This window comes from Pteropus alecto, unplaced genomic scaffold (assembly GCF_000325575.1).
Source record: "Pteropus alecto unplaced genomic scaffold, ASM32557v1 scaffold40, whole genome shotgun sequence".
NCBI lineage: Eukaryota > Metazoa > Chordata > Mammalia > Chiroptera > Pteropodidae > Pteropus > Pteropus alecto.
Genome location: NW_006431919.1, coordinates 21347079 through 21364301, shown reverse-complemented (window position 1 = coordinate 21364301; position 17223 = coordinate 21347079). Strand labels below are relative to the sequence as shown.

Genomic DNA, 17223 nt, shown 5'->3' with positions numbered 1-17223 from the left:
GGCGGGTCAGCTCCCGCGGGGCTGCGCTCGGCAGAGCGGCGCTCGCCGGCCGTGCCCGCATCCACGGGTCTTTCATCCTGGGGAAGAAAGGGCTGAGGCGGCTTTGAGTGCGGACATCAGACGCACGCGAGGTGGCCGAGACGTTCAGGAGGTGAAGGGCGACGCGCTGGCCTTTTACCCCGGAGAACAGAGGAGGAGGAGAAGCCTGTCGCCAGAAGACACCTCCGACACGCTCGGGGGGAAGAGACCGGACCTGAGCCCGCACGCCAGCGTGGCGGGCGCAGATGGCCTGTCTATGTGTCTTTGGAACGTGTCAGCGTGGCCTTCTGCGTGGTCCCTGCACGGTGTCCCTTCACACGCAGGGGTGGGTCATGGGCGCCCGGAGCTCTGCGTCTGAGATGCTCCCAGGAGCCGTCCCTCTCCCAGGAAGGGGCTGCAGGCTGCCCTGGGTGCTCAGAGGGAAGGTCAAGGCCGGCGTTGACCAGCACAGCCACTGTCTCTCAGGGGCAGTCTCCCTCGGGCCGGCCGTGACCTTTTCCTCCCTTCCTGATTGGACCCCAAACACGGCCTGTGTCCTGGAACGTGGCCTCAGTCTGCCCGTTGAGACTCTGTGACCAGCGCCTGTCCTGGCGTGAAGTCCCCGCCCGCAGCTCTGTGAGGAGAGCGTCCGCGGCGCCAGCCTGGACGTAAACAGCCGTGGGCAGGTTCGCCACTCATGAAACGGACGCTTCTAAAGGACTGAGATCCAAGGCTGTTGCCGTTTGCAAACAAAGCGTCTTTTTGTTGTTATTAAAGCAGTCTTGGCGAGGCCTCTCGGAGCTGCTTCACTAGCCATTCATTCGAGCCGTTAAAGTGAATGAAACTGCGTTTTGCTTTGTTTTTAATTCTGTCATTTAGATTTTTCTGCTTTTTCTGACTTACTCTACTGAAGTGACGTAGGATGCAGTTTCGTCACGAGTGCCCACGACGGTGTCCTGGCTTTTGTTCCCCTCAAACGTGATTTCGGTAATGGACGTCTTTCTTCACTGGACGTCTCTGGCTGCCCCGGTGGAGGCGGGGGACGGGCCAGTTGTGCCCGAGCCCGAACCGGCCTGCAGGGGAGACCGCTGTGGCTTGGTTGTATGCAGTGTGTATGCCACACAGGATTTGGATGGGGGGCCGGACGTGCCGGGTTGTGACAGCTGGCGATGGCCGATTTCAAGGGAGACCTGTAAATGAGCTGGCGAGTACTCGTCTGGCTTCTTGAGAATTAACTCGTGTCAAGCGCTGACCTCGGGCAGAGCGTCCCGCGGGCACTAGCTCAGGAGGCCGAGGGCACGGGCTGACGGGCGACACGGGCCTCTGGTGGGCGACCTCCCAGCCTGCGGCTGTGTCACTGAGAAGGAACCTCCGGGGCTCGGTCTGGGCCCTGGCCTGGGCCCCGTCCTGGCCGCCACGCCCGTCCACACCCTCACCTTTGTGTCCTCGGCTTTCTGTCCTAAGCGGTGACTGCCATGGCGTCCGTTGTCGTAGCTTTTAATAAACAGGGTAGATGCCGCTCAGCTGTTCGGTGAACTCCCAGCCTGCTGCGTGCCCCCTAATTCCGCAGCGCCCGCCTTCATCAGCCGCAGCGTGGCGTCCCTCCCCCCAGAGGTCACGATGAGCGGCGGTGCCAGTGATCAGTGCTTACGCCTGTCTGTTCAGCGCCGGCTGGGACAGGGCCCTGGACCTGCGTTTCGTGGGTCCTTTCGTTTTGAATCCTCCCCCTAACCCCTCAGCCTAGTCCTAATTTCCGAATGCCCCAGCAGCATCCCAAGGGACGAGGACTCAGTGCAGGTGCTTTATCCAGGAGGCAGTAACAGGGTGGGAGTGACATGGGACTCAGGGAAGGGAAGGCAGCCAGTCGGAGGTTTATTACCGGGCAGAGCGCCGTGGTGACCGGAGCTGAGCCCCTTTGGGAACCCTGCAGCCGGTACAGACGCGCACTGCGTCCCCACCCCACCTTGGGGATGCGGAGGGAGCTGGGTGCTTACAGGGCAGTGCCCGGCAGCCCCTGTTTGACAGCCGCGATGGGGCAGTTCATCCTCCGGGAGTTCCGGCCACTGTGGAGGAAGGCAGAGCGGGCTCCAGCCCCCGAGAGAGCTGCCAGGTGATGGACACAGGTGCTGCCACCGGCAGTTGGCCAGGTGCGCTGCCGTGGCAAGGTCAGAGAGAACGGGGTGGCACCAACGGCATCTGCAGCAAACTTTCACTTGACAGGTGACAAAAGCGTGTCCTTGTGGATGAAGTCCTTGCTCCAGGTAACACCCGTACGTCAGCCGTGGTCTTTCCGCCGTGGGGACTCCCTCCCTGTCTGCCAGTCCCAACATTTAACTCACGAATCACTTCAAGATTTGCCTCTACCTGGGTTGGGTGTCATTCCACCTAACTCTGGCCCAAAAGTCGGCCCTCGAGGGGTCAAGCCTGCCGGCCCCCACAAAGGAGGACATTTCTGCCTGCTCTAAAGGGAGACAGGTGAAGCTAGGTAAACTTTTGCTGGAGGGAGGCATTTTTAGTGCAGACTTTGAGTGCTGAGCAGGCTAGGCTCCGTGGCTGTCGTAAACAACCCTGTAATCTCAGTGGGTGTGTTTCTCACCTGCACAGAGGCCACTGTGGGTCCGTGTGGTGACACAGGGATCCGGCGGCTTTGATCTTGGGGCTTCTCTGTTCCGAGCCCATCGGTAGCCGCGGCGGATCACAAAGAATGACCATTCCGCTCGGTCTTCACCAGCTCACTCCCGAAACGGTGATGCCGTTCGTTTCTCTTCCCATGTCATTGGCCAAGACGCGTCACATGGCGCCCATTAATCACAAGAAGGCCGGGGAGGGCAGTCTTTTGTGTGCCCAGAAAGAGCAGGGAGGGTCCGCTGCGTATCCGTGAACTCCCCAGCAGAGGAGCAATAATAATTAAGCGGTCATGATCAAGGCCCGCCTGGGGCATTTCCCGGGGATTTCTGAGAGGCCAAAGAACGTTGCCTCAGGCTGTCACTGTCAGAGGCTCATTAGTGGAATCCGTCAGACGTGCCCAGAGCCAGGGCTGCTGTCGCTAATGAGATCTATCTGTGGGGTTAGCCAGCAAACCCCAAAAGCGTCCTGATGCTCCTGTATGCAGGTGACTGCCCCTCACTTTACACAGCGGGTTAGCTGTGACGTCTTTTCTGTTCCTCCAGTAATGGTTGAAAACCGGAAAATACATCTTAACGTCTATTTTAATAAACCTTCCCCCCATCCCCACGTGAGCTCTGCTGGTCTTGCATCCTGCAAATTCTCATTCACACTCAGTACATCCTTTGTTTTCTCTGATTATTTTATGGAAAAAGTGACGATTATGTGGTAGTTCTTGCTAACTTACACTAAAGACGTACACATCCTTTCTCAGATGGTTTTGTTTAAAGATCGTCAGCCGAAAGGCCGACAGATGTGGGAAGGTGCTGGCTGCGTCCCAGTAACGAGCGGCTGGCCTTCGGCGGGTCACAGAGAATCGCACCTGTTCCCAGCTGTTCCCAGCTTGTCCTCGCTCTGCCGTCTGCTGTGAACACCACGGTAGTAAGGCCTTTCTGGGAGTGAGGGTGGCTGGTCACCTCGTCCGATGTGGTTTGCTCACCTGGCCCCGTCCGGCCTCGGCCTCTGCCTCAGGCCTGGAGCTGGCAAAGGCTCCAGAGAGGGCGGGTGGGACGCCAGCCGCAGCCCACACTGCCGAGCTGATGCAGCCCTCGTTCCCGCGTGCAGAGCTCTGCAAGGGCCCTGGGGACCGGAGGAGAGCGTGTGTCACTGCTCGATGACGGCATTGGGAACAGGACGTCACCACAAAGCGACGGTCACCTCATCGCAGTAAAAGCGACTGGCAACCTGTAAAGGAACAGGATCTTAGGGCCTCAGCGCGGGTCTAGTCCAGGGTCCCCAGCATCACCCCCTCCTCAGCGCACGGGGCGCAGAGGCTCCTGGGGGCGGGTGCAGAAGCTCAAGGTCTTCTCGCTCCATGTGACGAACTACGTCCACTTTGCTTTTCCATTTTGCCTAAAAGCGAGTCTACGAGTGCTTCTGAAAGTTGCAAGAACTTTTAAAAAGAACCATAAAACTTGGTTTCGTGGAAGCGGAGATATTGGAGTAGCATACGTTTATTGCTACTAATTTTTTAGTAGATGTATCGATACGACTTGACGGGCCTGACAAGGTCACCCTCATTGTCCTCTAAGACCTTGAGCATCAGAACCCACGAGCAGCTCTTGGCTCCGATGAGAAGTAGATGGAAGCCACGTCCAATCACTGCCACAAGGATCCAGCCCAATGATAGAGTCCTTGAGAATATAACAGCGTTTGGTCGAATTTCTGCAAATTTCTTAATACTAACAGAAGCGCCTGACGTCCAAACGCACTCACACCGGTGACAGAGGTGGTGAGACGCCGAAGGGACGCGAGTCCCCCACCCCGGGCCCTGGCGTCCAGGACTCAGGCATCGTCTGGCGTCTCCCAGGACACTGGAGGTAGCACGAAGGGAAGGCTGGGCTCCTTTACAGCAGCTACTCACCTGAGCACTCACCCTGGGGGTGTCCGAAGGTGACGAGTCCTACAGCAGCACCAGTGACGTCCTGGCCAGACTGTTCTACTAGGAGCGGTGACCGTGTGCAGCTTCTGAGATTCTGCCTCTCCTGTTGGTCTGTCCCCCGAGACTGGCCGGCCGATGTCCCGTCAGCTTTGTGACCCCCGAGAACATGCAGGAACCACCACCCCCCCGCTTTATTCTTGCTTTCGCGTCAGCCTGAGTTGGTTTTGTTGTTCACAGCAAGAACCCCTGACCGCTGAGTCGGTGCTGGTTTGACACTTCCTGTGTGCCCAGCGCAGGGAGTGTTGGGAGGCGTGCAGTCCCTCGCTTTAAGGTGACTCCCAGACAGATCCCTTTCTCGGAGTCCTACAGAGCATTGGTGGCCGAGCCAGGACTGGACTTCTGTGCTTTTGCCTCCAAATCTAGTGTCTTTCACCTGTAGAAGCTCTAACTAGGAAGGGGAGCCCCCCGACCCCCACAGACGCATGCTGCCCTGGTTGCGGCCACTCACCGCAGGCAGCTGTTGGCACTGACAGCGAGGTTCACCCACAGTGCCATATGCCGTCGGGGTAAAGTGCCATCAGATCTCGAAGCCTTAGAACCAAAAACGGAAACCGTCTTATGCGTATGTTCTTGTATCGATCACGTGTTGAAATGAAAATCTCGTAGGTATATTGGACGAGATCAAATAGATTTTTAAACTTGTTTTTATCTTTTCTTTTTCCTTTTTCATGTGGCTACTGGAAAATTCGAAGGTGTGCATGTAACCTGGACCGTGTTTCTGTTGAACGAAACTGCCAAGTGCGATGGCGCGAGGTGACGCGCGAGGCCCTGTGGGCGGCACCCGCCTGCTTCGCACGGGGCCGCGGCGTCGGTCGGGGTTGCTGTGGGCGCAGCTGCCCTACAGACCCAGCTTGTCTCTCACCGCGGCCTCCCGGTCACTGCGGCCCTCTGGGCTCGGAGCGGGGCTCATCCCGGCGGTGACACGTGCCTCCGTCTGGGGCCCGGGCCGCGATGGCAGTGCGTCCGGGGCAGGCTCTCCTCACCGTGGGCGCCGCGGGCAGCGGACACGTGGCCACTTCCTCTCGCGTGCCCGGGCAGACGTGGCACGGTGTGTGCTGGGAAACGCAGCAAGAGCAGGGAGATGTGTGACAGCCTGCCACACGCTGTCCTCTGCGTCACACGAGTCCCTGCTCCTCCCACGTGAGACGTGTGCGTGTCCCCTCCTTGGGGCAGCCTGGAACTCGTGCGCGAATGGCTTCGGGCCCAAAGTCCAGGCTCTCCAGAGCCACGTCGTGTCCCCTTGACCAGAGTTTCATGACCAGAAAGGCCAGCTGGTGGCTCCTCCCCTGCCCCGTGTCAACGGCAGGCAAAGACAGGGTAAGCCCGGTCACACTCCTGCTCGGGGTGGGGGCGCCCCACAGCAGGCCACGTCGGCGCCGGGGTGGGGACTGCGCCTGCGTGGGCCCCTGCTGCGGGGCGGAGCAGGCGTCCTCACTGTTTGCGACCGCGGAGAAGGCGGGAGCCGGGGGCCCGGTAGGTCGCGGGGCGCAGATGGTCCGGGCCGTGTCATTCAGGCGCGAAGTGCGCGTCGCGCTCACGTCCCGAGGCCGGCGTGTCTGCCTCCAGCCTGCGAGCCCCGCCGTCCGCTCCCTCCCAGTCCGTCCTGGTCTTCTCTGCCGGACTCACGACGAGGGCTCTAAGCTCATCGTGCTTCCAGGAAACCAACTTCTGCTGCTCTTGCCCCGGCCATTTTGGGCGACCGTGAGCCCCACGGGGCGTCAACGCGGGGCGCGGGCACACCTGCGGTTCGGTCTCCGCCAAAAGGCTGCGCCCTAATGGCCAACCTGGATTTGGTGAGAAATAGTTCCGTTTTCTAATCCCGCAAGTCCTGGAATTTTTGGATTATCTGTATTTCCTTTCCATTGTGTTGGCAAAGCGTGAGGGTTTTCTTGGTTTTTGATGGGTTTTTTGGGTTTTTTTTTGAGGTTTTTTTTTTTTCCTGTGTGGGATGTAAAGCCTCCTGTAACAACTGAGTCACAAGTCTGGCAGGTGCATTTCCTACCTGTAAGTTATCACGAGTGATACTTTTTGCCAGATGTCTCAGTACTGCATACCTTGAGTTACCACTTTTTCAACTTTCTACGAGTTTTCTGACTCCCGTTAACCTAGACCCCAGCCCGGTGCCTCATATTCCCGGGTTTTCGTTATGGCGGCCCCTCCCGTGTGTACCAGTTTCTGCCTTCGTCAGCTCTTGCTTCAGTAACTAACGACCCCCGAATCTCTGTGGCCTCCAACAAGCAACATTTATTTTTCACTTAAGAATCCTGTGAGTCAGCTGCAGCTCTGCCGAGCCTGGCTGTGCCCCCGTGTCTTCCCACGCCAAGCCTGAGGCCGACTGAGCAGCCGCCATCTGGGCCGTTCCCTCTCCTGGGGACAGGGCTGCAGAGGGCAGGTGGAAACCCACACTGTCTCAGAGAGCCTCTGCTGGACACTGGCACAGTCACCTCCCCCACAAGTTACACGGCAGGACCAAAGTTAATGGGGTGGGATGCGCCCTTCACCTTCTGGGAAATCATGATAAGGGCAGGGTGGACGCATGTAATTCTGAACAAGAAACACCAGTCGGTCACAGGCGTGGACTCCACAAAGAGACCCAGCGGTGACTCACCGTGAACAGCTGTGCTGCATTTTGTGGGGCAGAAGCAGAGGGTGACATGAGCCACAGGACTAGGGCCCTCCAACCTGGGAGGTCGTGCACCTGTGCGTCGGCTCAGTGAGGCAGACAGACCGGGGTGGGGACCGTGAACCCGAGTTCCGGCCCGGCTCGGCCACCGCTCGTGCGCCCCTGGGCCAGCAGCCTTTCCTCCGTGGGCCTCACTCCCTCTGACTCAGTGGGGCGTTGGAGCAGATGACGTCCTGGCTGCTTTCGAGAGTGACGCTCGGATGCTCCGCCAAAGCCCTCCGTGAGGCAGGAGCGTGCCGCGCTCTGGGGGCCTGGGCTCAGTGGGAGCCGGGCTAACCTGAGTCGGAACCCCCCTTCTGCTGTTTGCCCGGGGTGGGGCACGGGCCGTCTTAAACGCTCTGCCCCGTTTCTCGTCTGTGAAATGAACATAACAGCACCTAACTCACGGGCTGCTGTCAAGGTTAGGATTATTGCAATTCTTCTTGTGAGAAAATTCTGCATTGAGTCAAAATCTGACACCCTGAGCCGTGAACGTTGGCCCCGGCCGCACCCCTGTCCGGGGCAGCGAGGCAAAGCGGCGTGCAGCGCGACGTGGCTGTCTGCTGCGGACGCGGCCTGCTAGCTCCTCCAGCTCCGCCAGGTGGCTGCGGGAGGGTGCTCCGCGCCCCACGCCACATGTATCTGTAAGGGAGCTACTGATGACACGGGCGTCGCGGTCCCGCTGTGAGGAGCGGCCAGCTGACGCAGGCGGAAGCTGGACTGTTCCTGCTCCTGCTACCACGGCGAGCGCCCTCGGCCCTGCCGCCTCCTGGAGATGCCCCGTGTCCCGCACTGGGCCCAGGCGGGCCCCGTCTGGGGATGCGCCTCAGCAGCTGGCTGGCAGGCGAAGGGGCGGCGAGGACATCGGAGCTGGGGGTGACTGTCGTGGGGCGGCCACACCCCGGACGACTCCAGCCGTCTGTCTGCGAAACGGTCCCTGATTCCTTCACTAGTATTGAGCGTGGGGATGGATCTACTCAGCGTTCCGTCCCATACGTCAAGTCGACGAAGACTTTTTTTAGGCTACTAATCCCTCGGATATCAAGCAAAGCAGACCTGCATCCAGAACGGATGTGGCTAATGCCCCCAGTGTTCCCGTGACACCCGGTCGCCTTAGGCCTGGGCTCCCCCAGGAATACCGGGTCCCCAGGGCGGGCCCCTAAGCACCACCATGTCACGCCGCTGAAGAGATGAAGTCTTGGCAGGTGCCTGGCGCTCGCTCATCCGACCGTCTCGTCGCGTGACCGCTGTGGCATCCGCTGGGCCGGGCCCTGCAGCGATGCTTACGATGCGGGCATGAGGTCCCTGACCGGCGCGGGGGCTCCTCACCCACGGCCTCCGAGGCTCCCGTGCCAAACGCACGGGGGGCGGGGGGTTAAGGACATTAGCAGAAGCTTCTCGTGCTTTCCGTCATTACAGCTGGACCAGCGTTAGAAAATATGTATCGTAAATAACCTCCCGAACATTTTAATATACTGCCAATGGTATTAAAAGTCAAAGCTTTCATAAAACTTAATTTATCTCTTTCTGTGACTTAAATCAGGAGCAGTTTAAAAACGTACGTGGCTCCCTCTACGTTAATACCCCCTGTCCGGGCCTGGGGGCTGCACCACCTGCTCCCAGGGGCCTGGTGACTCGGTCTCCGTGAAGCCGAGTGTCCCATGTCTGTGCAGACACCTGCGACAGTGCCCGCCCCTCCCCGGGGTGGCGGGGGTGCGGCTCCTTTCTCACAGAGGCTTTTTAGGGTGTCCAGGGAAAATCTCTCAAGATGGGCCTGGTCACTGGGAGAGGCTGCAGCCTGGTGATGCTCCAGGATGTCCATTATTTCAGCAGTCCCCAGCCTTTGTGGCACCAGGGACCGGGGCTCCTATGAGAATTTAACGCCTGAGGGCCTGAGGCGGAGCGGAGGCGGCGATGCTGGCACTGGGAGCGGCTACAGATGCAGATGGAGCTTCGCTCGCCTGCCACTCACCCCCTGCTGTGCGGCCCGGTTCCTCACAGGCCGGTACCGGTCCACAGCCTGGGGTTTAGGGACTCCTCTGTTACATCGTCTTCCTGGACAGCTGCAACATCAGGGCATCATATGCACTGAAGACAGACGCGTGTCACTGAACACGAGGTGTGCACGGGCACCAAGGCAGGATCGCGGTATTTCATGCCTCCTTCATGCTCCTTAAGAATGTCGTTGCTTTCACTTCGAATACGACCGAAGTTTCCATGACAGGATAAGAATAGCACAGATATCCAGCAGGTGTGGGGGAACCACTGTGGCTGAGGAAACAGGTCATGGTTAGTCGCGCGCAGGGCTTGGTGCCCAGAGTTCAGTTTCGTAATCACTAGAAAAGTGGTCCACTCAGTTACCGGAGCGGAGCGATGCGAACCCCTCAGTTCTGTGCCGTTGGTGGCTTAGCAGGTGCTTTCTCCTGCGCGGCCAGCGCTGGAGGCTGGCCCAGGGCACAGTCCCCGCACACTGCCCACCCGTCCGGCCCGTGAGGACGCGGGGGCTCTGCCGAGGAGGGCTTCCGGGAAGGGGTTCTCTCTAGGGCAGAAAGAGAAAGACGGGCTGGCACCACTTCGCCATTCTCCCTTCCTCCGGCCTGGAACACGGATGTAAAGCCGGAGACAGTGCAGCCATCCTGCGACCGTGAGGCAGCGAGCGTGAGGACAAACGCCGACACGCTCGGGACCCGGCCCCTGCGTGCACGCCCTGCCCGTCCGCTCCCGCAGCTCATAAAGTGGCTCCGTAGGGCGCTGACTGGGGACCTTCACCTCTCTGACGCGGGGCTTGGCGCTGTCCTTAAGCGCCGACTTTGGTGCATCCCAAACTTTTGACACGTTGGGTTTTCATTTTCATTCAGGGCAAAGTCTTCTAATGTACTTTGTAATTTCTCCTTTGACCCATGGGTTGTTTATAAGCGTGTTGTTAGATGCCAGCTCTCCGGGGATTTCCCAGATCTCTTCATTATGGACGTCTGATTTAATTTTGTGGTCAGAGAACACGCTGTGCGTGATTTCAGTCCTTTTAAATTCATCGAGATTTGGTTTATGGCCCAGAATGTCTTGGCAAACGTTCTGCGTGCGCTTAAAAAGAACGTGCGTTTTACTGTCGTTGGGCGACGTGTTCTGTGAACGTCCATTGTGTCGAGCTGGTCGTGACATCGTTCACGTCTTCTAGATCTTTACTGTTTCTCACTTTTAAAGAAACTCGTGGGGATGACAACGCCTTTCACACGTGTCCACATCTTCGCCGTCTTCGGCGCTCTCTGTCCCCGGTGTCCCTCGGCGTCCAGCACCCTTCCTTCCTGCAGGAGGCAGCACCTTGACACCGCTGCTAGAGCTGGCTGCTGGCAGTCAGGCCTGTCCCGGCCCGGCGTGGAGGGGGCACGGACCCGTCAGGGCCTTGTTGGGCTCCTAGGGTTGAAGTGTCCCCTCCGTCCCCACCTGGACCCCGGCCTGGCCGTCCCCCCACACAGCCACAGACGCTCAGATCAGCACTCACTGGAAGACTGGGGGGACCCCTTGCAGACCGCTGGGGCGCTGTCTGCGCACCGGCCTCCCCCCTGAGGTTCTGCGCCCCCCAGCTTTGGCCTCCCTGGCCCCCCCAGACTCTGAGCTCCGTCTTGACAACTCAGGAGGCCCCCTGGGATCCGGGTGCGTCCCGTCGCCGTGGGCGGAAACTCTTTCGAGCAGCGAGCTGGCTCCCCGTGTGTGTCCCTGACCCGGCTGCTGTCCTGCGCTGCCCGTGGTCCTGTCTGAAAACCACCAGTTCGCGTACCTTGTCTGGTTGTCTAGCCGTTTAGGTGGGGGAATCAATCTGATTTTTCTTACTCCTTCGTGGCTGAAAGCAAAGTCCTCTTCATCTACTTTTTAAATAAAATATTTAAGTGTATTAAAATACATATAATGATCTACAGCCGTGCCACCCTGAACAAGCCCGATCCCGTCTGATCTCGGAAGCTAAGCAGGGTCGGGCCTGGTTAGTACTTGGGTGGGAGACCACCTAGGAAGACCAGGTGCTGTAGGCGTAAAATATAAAAAGTAAGGGATTGTAAGCTGACAAGGTCCTTGCAGTCTGTGAAGTCAACCAAGGGTTGCCTCGCCTGAAAAAATAAATAGATAAAAATTAAAAATAAATAAAATAAAATACATATAATGTAAAATTTGCCGTCTTATATCAGTGAACATCTTTTGTTTATAAGTGTAAATAAGTTTATTCTCGATTGCATGCATCTCTGACAGCTTGTCGTACTGTCGATTGGCTGAGAGAACATTTTCTCTTTAAGCAAATGTAGATTATTTTAGTTCAATCCCTAAATGAATCATCATAAATTCTGAATTAATGCTTTTTCAATTATATAGTAGGGTAAAACAGTCCCTATGTGCCTGGTTTTATTATTATAACAGTACAATTCTAAGTTTCTTTGTGGTTTCAATTTTAATCATGAGAAATTTATTAAAATATCTTATCTGCTGTAATCCTCCCAGACTGACTGGCAATGTCAGGCGTGATGATGGCGTGTGGGAACCAAACTAGCCTTGAGTTTTAAAATCTCACCCTCTGCTCCCCTACGGAGATACTCGGCTTCGCCCTCCCACAGGGCCGTCCCGTGTCCCCTCTGTTAAGGCGCTTGAGGCGGCCCCTCCTCGGGTGGCGGTCTGTGTGTCAGCCGCCCCCGACGTCACAGGACCTGCGTGCGCTCCTCTGCCCACCGGGCACCCGCCTTCTCTGCACCCCAGGCCCTGCCCCCCGAGAGGACCCCCGACGGGAGCATGGGCACAGCCCTCGGCTCACCGGCTGGTCCCCGGGAGCTACACGGCCACCACGCCACGCCCAGCCCCTCCCTGGCAGGCCGGCAGTGACGGCCACACCCCGCACCAACACACGGTCTCCCCGGCTGTGAGCCATGTCCGGGGCCCTGCCCGTCGCATCCGTGCCTGTGCCACCCTGCTCCTCTGCCCCGGACGCCCCGTCCACGCCAGCCGTCTCTGGTGCCACTGCCGGCCCACGCCCCTGCAGGGCCCGGGCCCGGCCCCGAGCACCGCTGCTCCCCGGGCCTGGCGCTCGTCCCGACTCCTCCCTTGGGCTTCGGCTCCCTTGCCCACACCCTGCCTGACCGTGACTCGCACAGCGTTCTCATGGGTTCCGTTTCAAAGGATGAACTGCGAAATATTTCAGACGTGCGAACGCTGGAGTCTGGTCCCAGCGTACCCCGCCAGCACTTAGCAAACGCGAGCACCTTACAGAAATACAATCTTATAGGAAATCGAAGGCACCCCATCTCTGTCTCCTCTCTGCCAAGGACACCGGGAGCCCGAAGTCGCTGTGACCTCTTCTAATCCACGTTCCCTATTTAGTACATATTTTCACTCCCCTGATTCTGTAGAATGCCGTTTGTGTGGTTTTTAACTTACATAAGTGTCTCCATTTTAAAGTGCTGCTCCTTGAATATTTAATACGAATAGTCGACGTCATGGGGTCTAAAATCAGGCAACGCTTTCTGAACAGAACCGGACGTCACCAAGTTCAGCAGCCGTCGGCCCCCACCCGTCACCTCTTTCCATCCCCACGTCAGTTATAAGAATGACACAAAACCGTTTTCCCAGTCAGAGCCGGCCGCGCTCCGCCCGCCCGACCCGCCTGCCCGCCTGGCCCCCACGTGCGCGTCCCCACAGCCGCGCCTCATTTCCGGTCAGGGGTCCGAAGGCGTCTTGACGGCACCTCGCTCTTTGTTCTCCCAGTTTTAACGTGGGACATTTCGACCTGCAGAAAGTAAGACGAACACAGTGTGCATCTTACACCTTCACCCAGAGCCGCCGATTGTTAGCGTTTTGTAATCGAGCGTCCCAAACGGCAGCACACCCCTCTGTCTGATGCACCGTCTCCCGGTGGCCCTGACCCCCGCCACCAGGACGGCATGGCTTCCTCCGGTTCCGGCTCCTGCCTGGGGCTCATCGTCACACGGGTGCTCACGTCCCCTTCGTCCCCTTGCCTGAGGGGTCCGCGGCCTCTGGTGGTCGTGACTCTGGCCTTTTTGAAAGGTCCAGACCCGTTGTTTTGTAAAATGTCCTTCAGTCTTGAATTCTTCTGGTTGTTGCCTCTTATCAGAGCCGGGCGAACCGTCTTGTGGATGCTGGCAGGGTCTCCCCAGCGGCCGCCTCGTGGCAGTCTGCCTCGTCACTGAGGGTTTGGGCTAAGTAAGTGATTATTCGGTTAAATGGGGGCCAGCAGCTTCCTCCGAATGAAAAGCCCATTTTCCCTTTGTAATTGGTTAAAAATCGGTGGTGACACTTTGAAACTGTGTGGCCCTTCTGTTTCCCGGTGGCTTCGCCATCCGCTGACGACTGTGCGTCAGTCCGGTGTTGCGGTGGCGGCGATGTGCGAGTGACTTCTCTGAGCGTCTGCACTCTGTGTTTGTGGCGTCAGCGTCTCCCGCAGAGAGCTGCTTTTCCTCTTCCATGCCCGGGCCCTTTCTTGCTTTATTCATCAGCGTGTTAGAACGTAGTCCTCCCGTTGTTTATTGGGATGCTCGGTCGTTCCAGACTCGGCTGCTGGTCGTCACTCGTGGTGCCTCCTGCATCTGCGACGTGTTCTCATCTGCTGTCGCGCAGTTCTCACTTTCGGGCACGACCGATGTTGCGGGGTCGCCTTGCCGGAGTCCCGGAACCCGCCGTTGTCCCAAGAAGCCGTGACTCCTTGGCGGGCGGCGTGGCGTTTGGACCCTGGATGTGCTCATCGCTCCTGAGGGGCCCTCGCTGCCAGGGTCCTTCCGTGGACAGAGCAAGGAGGCACACGCCCTGACTCGTGCGTGTCTGCTGGCGCCGGGACCTCCCCTGCCCCACGAGAACACCGATCCCCAACATCACTGGGGTGTCCATTCGCTCCCATAGAATTGCGTTGGGATCGCTGTGTCAATACTACTGCCCACTTCGGGGTTACCAAGCACAACCTAGGGTTTCTTTCTGGTTCGCGTGAGCATCGGATAGCCCAGCAGGGGGCCGACCAGCTGCTGGCTCCAGACTTTCCTGGGTTGATTCTGTTTCCTCCCGAGTGTCATGTTACCTATTTGATGTACCGTTAGCTTCATTTGCTTCTGTCTGAATCAATCGTAGGAAAACGTTTCCGTCTGTTTATTTAGCCGTTTATTTTGGGATATGTAAACCACTATTATTATAGTTCACAAGCCCAAACTACGTGAAAGGTCACTCAGACTGGCCCCGTCTCCTTCCCTGTGTACACATCGTACCCCATTCTCAACCAGGCCCCGTAAGCCGCCTTTTTCATAAGTTTCTGGAATATTCTTTCTCTGTTTCTTTTGGCCAAATAAGCATGGGCCACAGAATAGGATAAATTATTTGCAAGTCATATATCTGGTAACATCTAATGTCCAGAATAGGTAAAGAATTCTTACGATTTAACAATAAAAAGGAAAATAACTTAATTTAAAAATGGATGGAGTGTTTCGAGAGGTAGTTCTCAAAGGTAAACGAATGGCAGCCGGCTCGTGAGAAAGTGCGCGACGCCGTCAGTCAGCGGGGAAATGCACATCGGAGCGCGCAGAGATGCCTCCTCCCACCTGCGGGCCACAGTTACTTTTTAAAATGGGCACTGACAAGCGTCAGTGACAACGTGGAGAAATCGGAACCCTGATATGCCAGTCGTGGGGGGCACGGTGGTGCAGTTGCTGCGAGAAACGGCTTCACGGCTCCTCAACAAGCCAGACGTCCAGTTAGCCGGACGGCCCAGCGGCCCCGCGCCTGGTGCACGCCCAAGACGGCTGGGAACACGGCCGCCCCAAAACTGGTCTGCGCAAGCTCTTGGCGGCATCGTGCATGACAGGCAGACGGTGGGGGAGCCCCGATGTCCGCCGACAGGCGCTGGCTACACAGACCGTGCCATCCACACGGTGAAATGCTGCCGAGCAGTGGGGCACGAGCTCACCGCCTGGTGCCACATGGGTGTTCGAGGACGCGCCACACAGCACCGCCAGACCCCAAGGCCCACGCCTTCCGTGAGGCCTCGGCCGGTGTGCAGGGTCGGGAAACCGAGACAGGTGGAGGGCAGGCGCGTACTTGCCCGGGGCTCGGGGGCAACGGGGAGTGACCGCTAGGAGGCACAGCGTTCCTTTGGGGACGGTGCAAGGTCCCGGGACTGGGCAGTGTCGATGGCTGCACAGCCTTGTGCCTGTAATAGAAGCCACTCGGTCGCTCACTTTAAAATGGTAGCCTCTAGGATATATGAATTATCTCAATAAAAACATAAACGTGTTTTTTCTTTTACGCTCATCAGCAGCTCGTCTCGTTTCGTTTTTTCAACGGCCGTTCTGGAAATCGGTTCAGGGACGTCTCCACCGTCCACCAGTTTCCTGTGCGTCGACGTCTGTGTGTGCAACATTTTCGTGTTCTAAGCGACGCCACAATGAATATCGGTGCGTCGGGTCGTGTATCACGGGTGGTTTTACCCTCGGTCCCGAATGACAGTCTGGGTGTGTGTGAAGTTCCGGATGGAGAGCTGCTTCCTTTCAGCCCCTCGATGCTATTATTCCGGTTCCCTCCAGCCACTTTCTCTTTCTGATCAGAGAGCTGCTGCCCATCCAGCTAGTCCTGCGCGGCTGGTCTTTCTGTGGTGGTTTGGAGGGTCGTCCCCGCCCGCCGCGTCTTTCCTGCCTGGTTCCGCGAGGTAGTTCATTTCTTCCTGCTTAAAAATCGTGGGGTTTCTTAAGTCTGAGGAATCGTGTCTTCTATCAGTTCCAAAATTCTTAGCTATTTTTCTCCTGAATATGGTTTTTCTTTCTCTTGCTGCGGTGTCTCTAGAACTCCTACTTAAACATGTTTCAGAACTTATTTCGCCTTGCTGTCTCTCGGCTTCATTTTCATACTTTCTAATCTCTTTATCTGCCTTTGCTACATTTGGGCAAATTTCCTCAACCTCTCTTCGATTTAATTAGTTCTGCTCTTGCTCTGTCTGACTGAATGTTTATCCTCACCTTTGAATTTTTCATTCCAATGCCTATATTTTTTATTTGTAGAAGTTCTATTTGCTACTTTTTAACTCTACCTTTTTTCATATCGTCCTGTGATCTTGTTAGAATGTCCATTTCTTTTATGTTTCATCATTTCCGACTTCCATATTTGATAATCTCTCAAATGACTTCACTGTCTCAAGTTCAGGGGTGTACAGCGTGTTTTGAACATCCCGACTCTTCCTAACGGGGGCTGCGTTTTGTGCGTGTGGAGCAGGGAGCCTCCCCGTCCCCCGGTTGTGGCCTCCACTCAGGCTGCACGGCCACCCCGCAGCCCCGGATGACCTTTCTTACTCCATGTGTCGCCGGCTCTCACAAAGGCGATGAGCTCAGGAAACACCTAGAGAGCGGATCCTGGTCAGTGTCTTCCAAATATCGGGTGTGTACAGATGGAGTCGGTCAGTGGTCTGTACAATATGAGACTGTAACATTTCTAAGAATAAACAAATACACGTTTTCTAGGTGTAAGTATTTTTACGTTTACTACAGAGAAGCTCAATGAATAAATGAACCTCTGCAATTCACGCGACCGATGGCTTTACCTTTCTGTATAACACCTTACTCAAAGACGGTGTCTCTTAATACGTAAACCAGCCCCTTTTATGTAAAAGTTAAAGACAGCCGGGTCCAAACGCAGCCTTGAAACCGGAAGCGAGCAGCGAGGGTCGCCGAGCAGGTGCAGCCCCCGGAAGCGCGTGTTTCACATGAGAAAAAGCAGAGGCAGGGACAGGGCTCCTTTAAGGGGGATGAAAATGATCACAGCGCCGTGGGTTGGGAGGCCGTCTGAATGGGTGTCAACCTGCTTGGTGACGCTGGCGTGGAGTCACGGGGTCTCTGCAGGAAGACGCGGCACGTGCGAGGCCCCCGCCTCGTGCTGCGTCCCCAGCAGCGGCCTCGGTCCATGGGCCGGGCCCTTC

At 57.2% G+C, this 17223-nt stretch overlaps 1 protein-coding gene and 1 non-coding gene across 2 annotated transcripts in view; both read left to right on the top strand.

Annotated features, from left to right (window-relative positions):
- The window catches only part of SDK1 (sidekick cell adhesion molecule 1), a 398446-nt gene that overhangs the window by 163851 nt on the left and 217372 nt on the right, over positions 1–17223 (top strand). The gene's annotated exons all lie outside the window — the stretch shown is intronic.
- On the top strand, positions 11193–11311 carry LOC112475289. The gene has a single exon (XR_003044661.1). It is a non-coding gene; the product is annotated as a 5S ribosomal RNA (ribosomal RNA).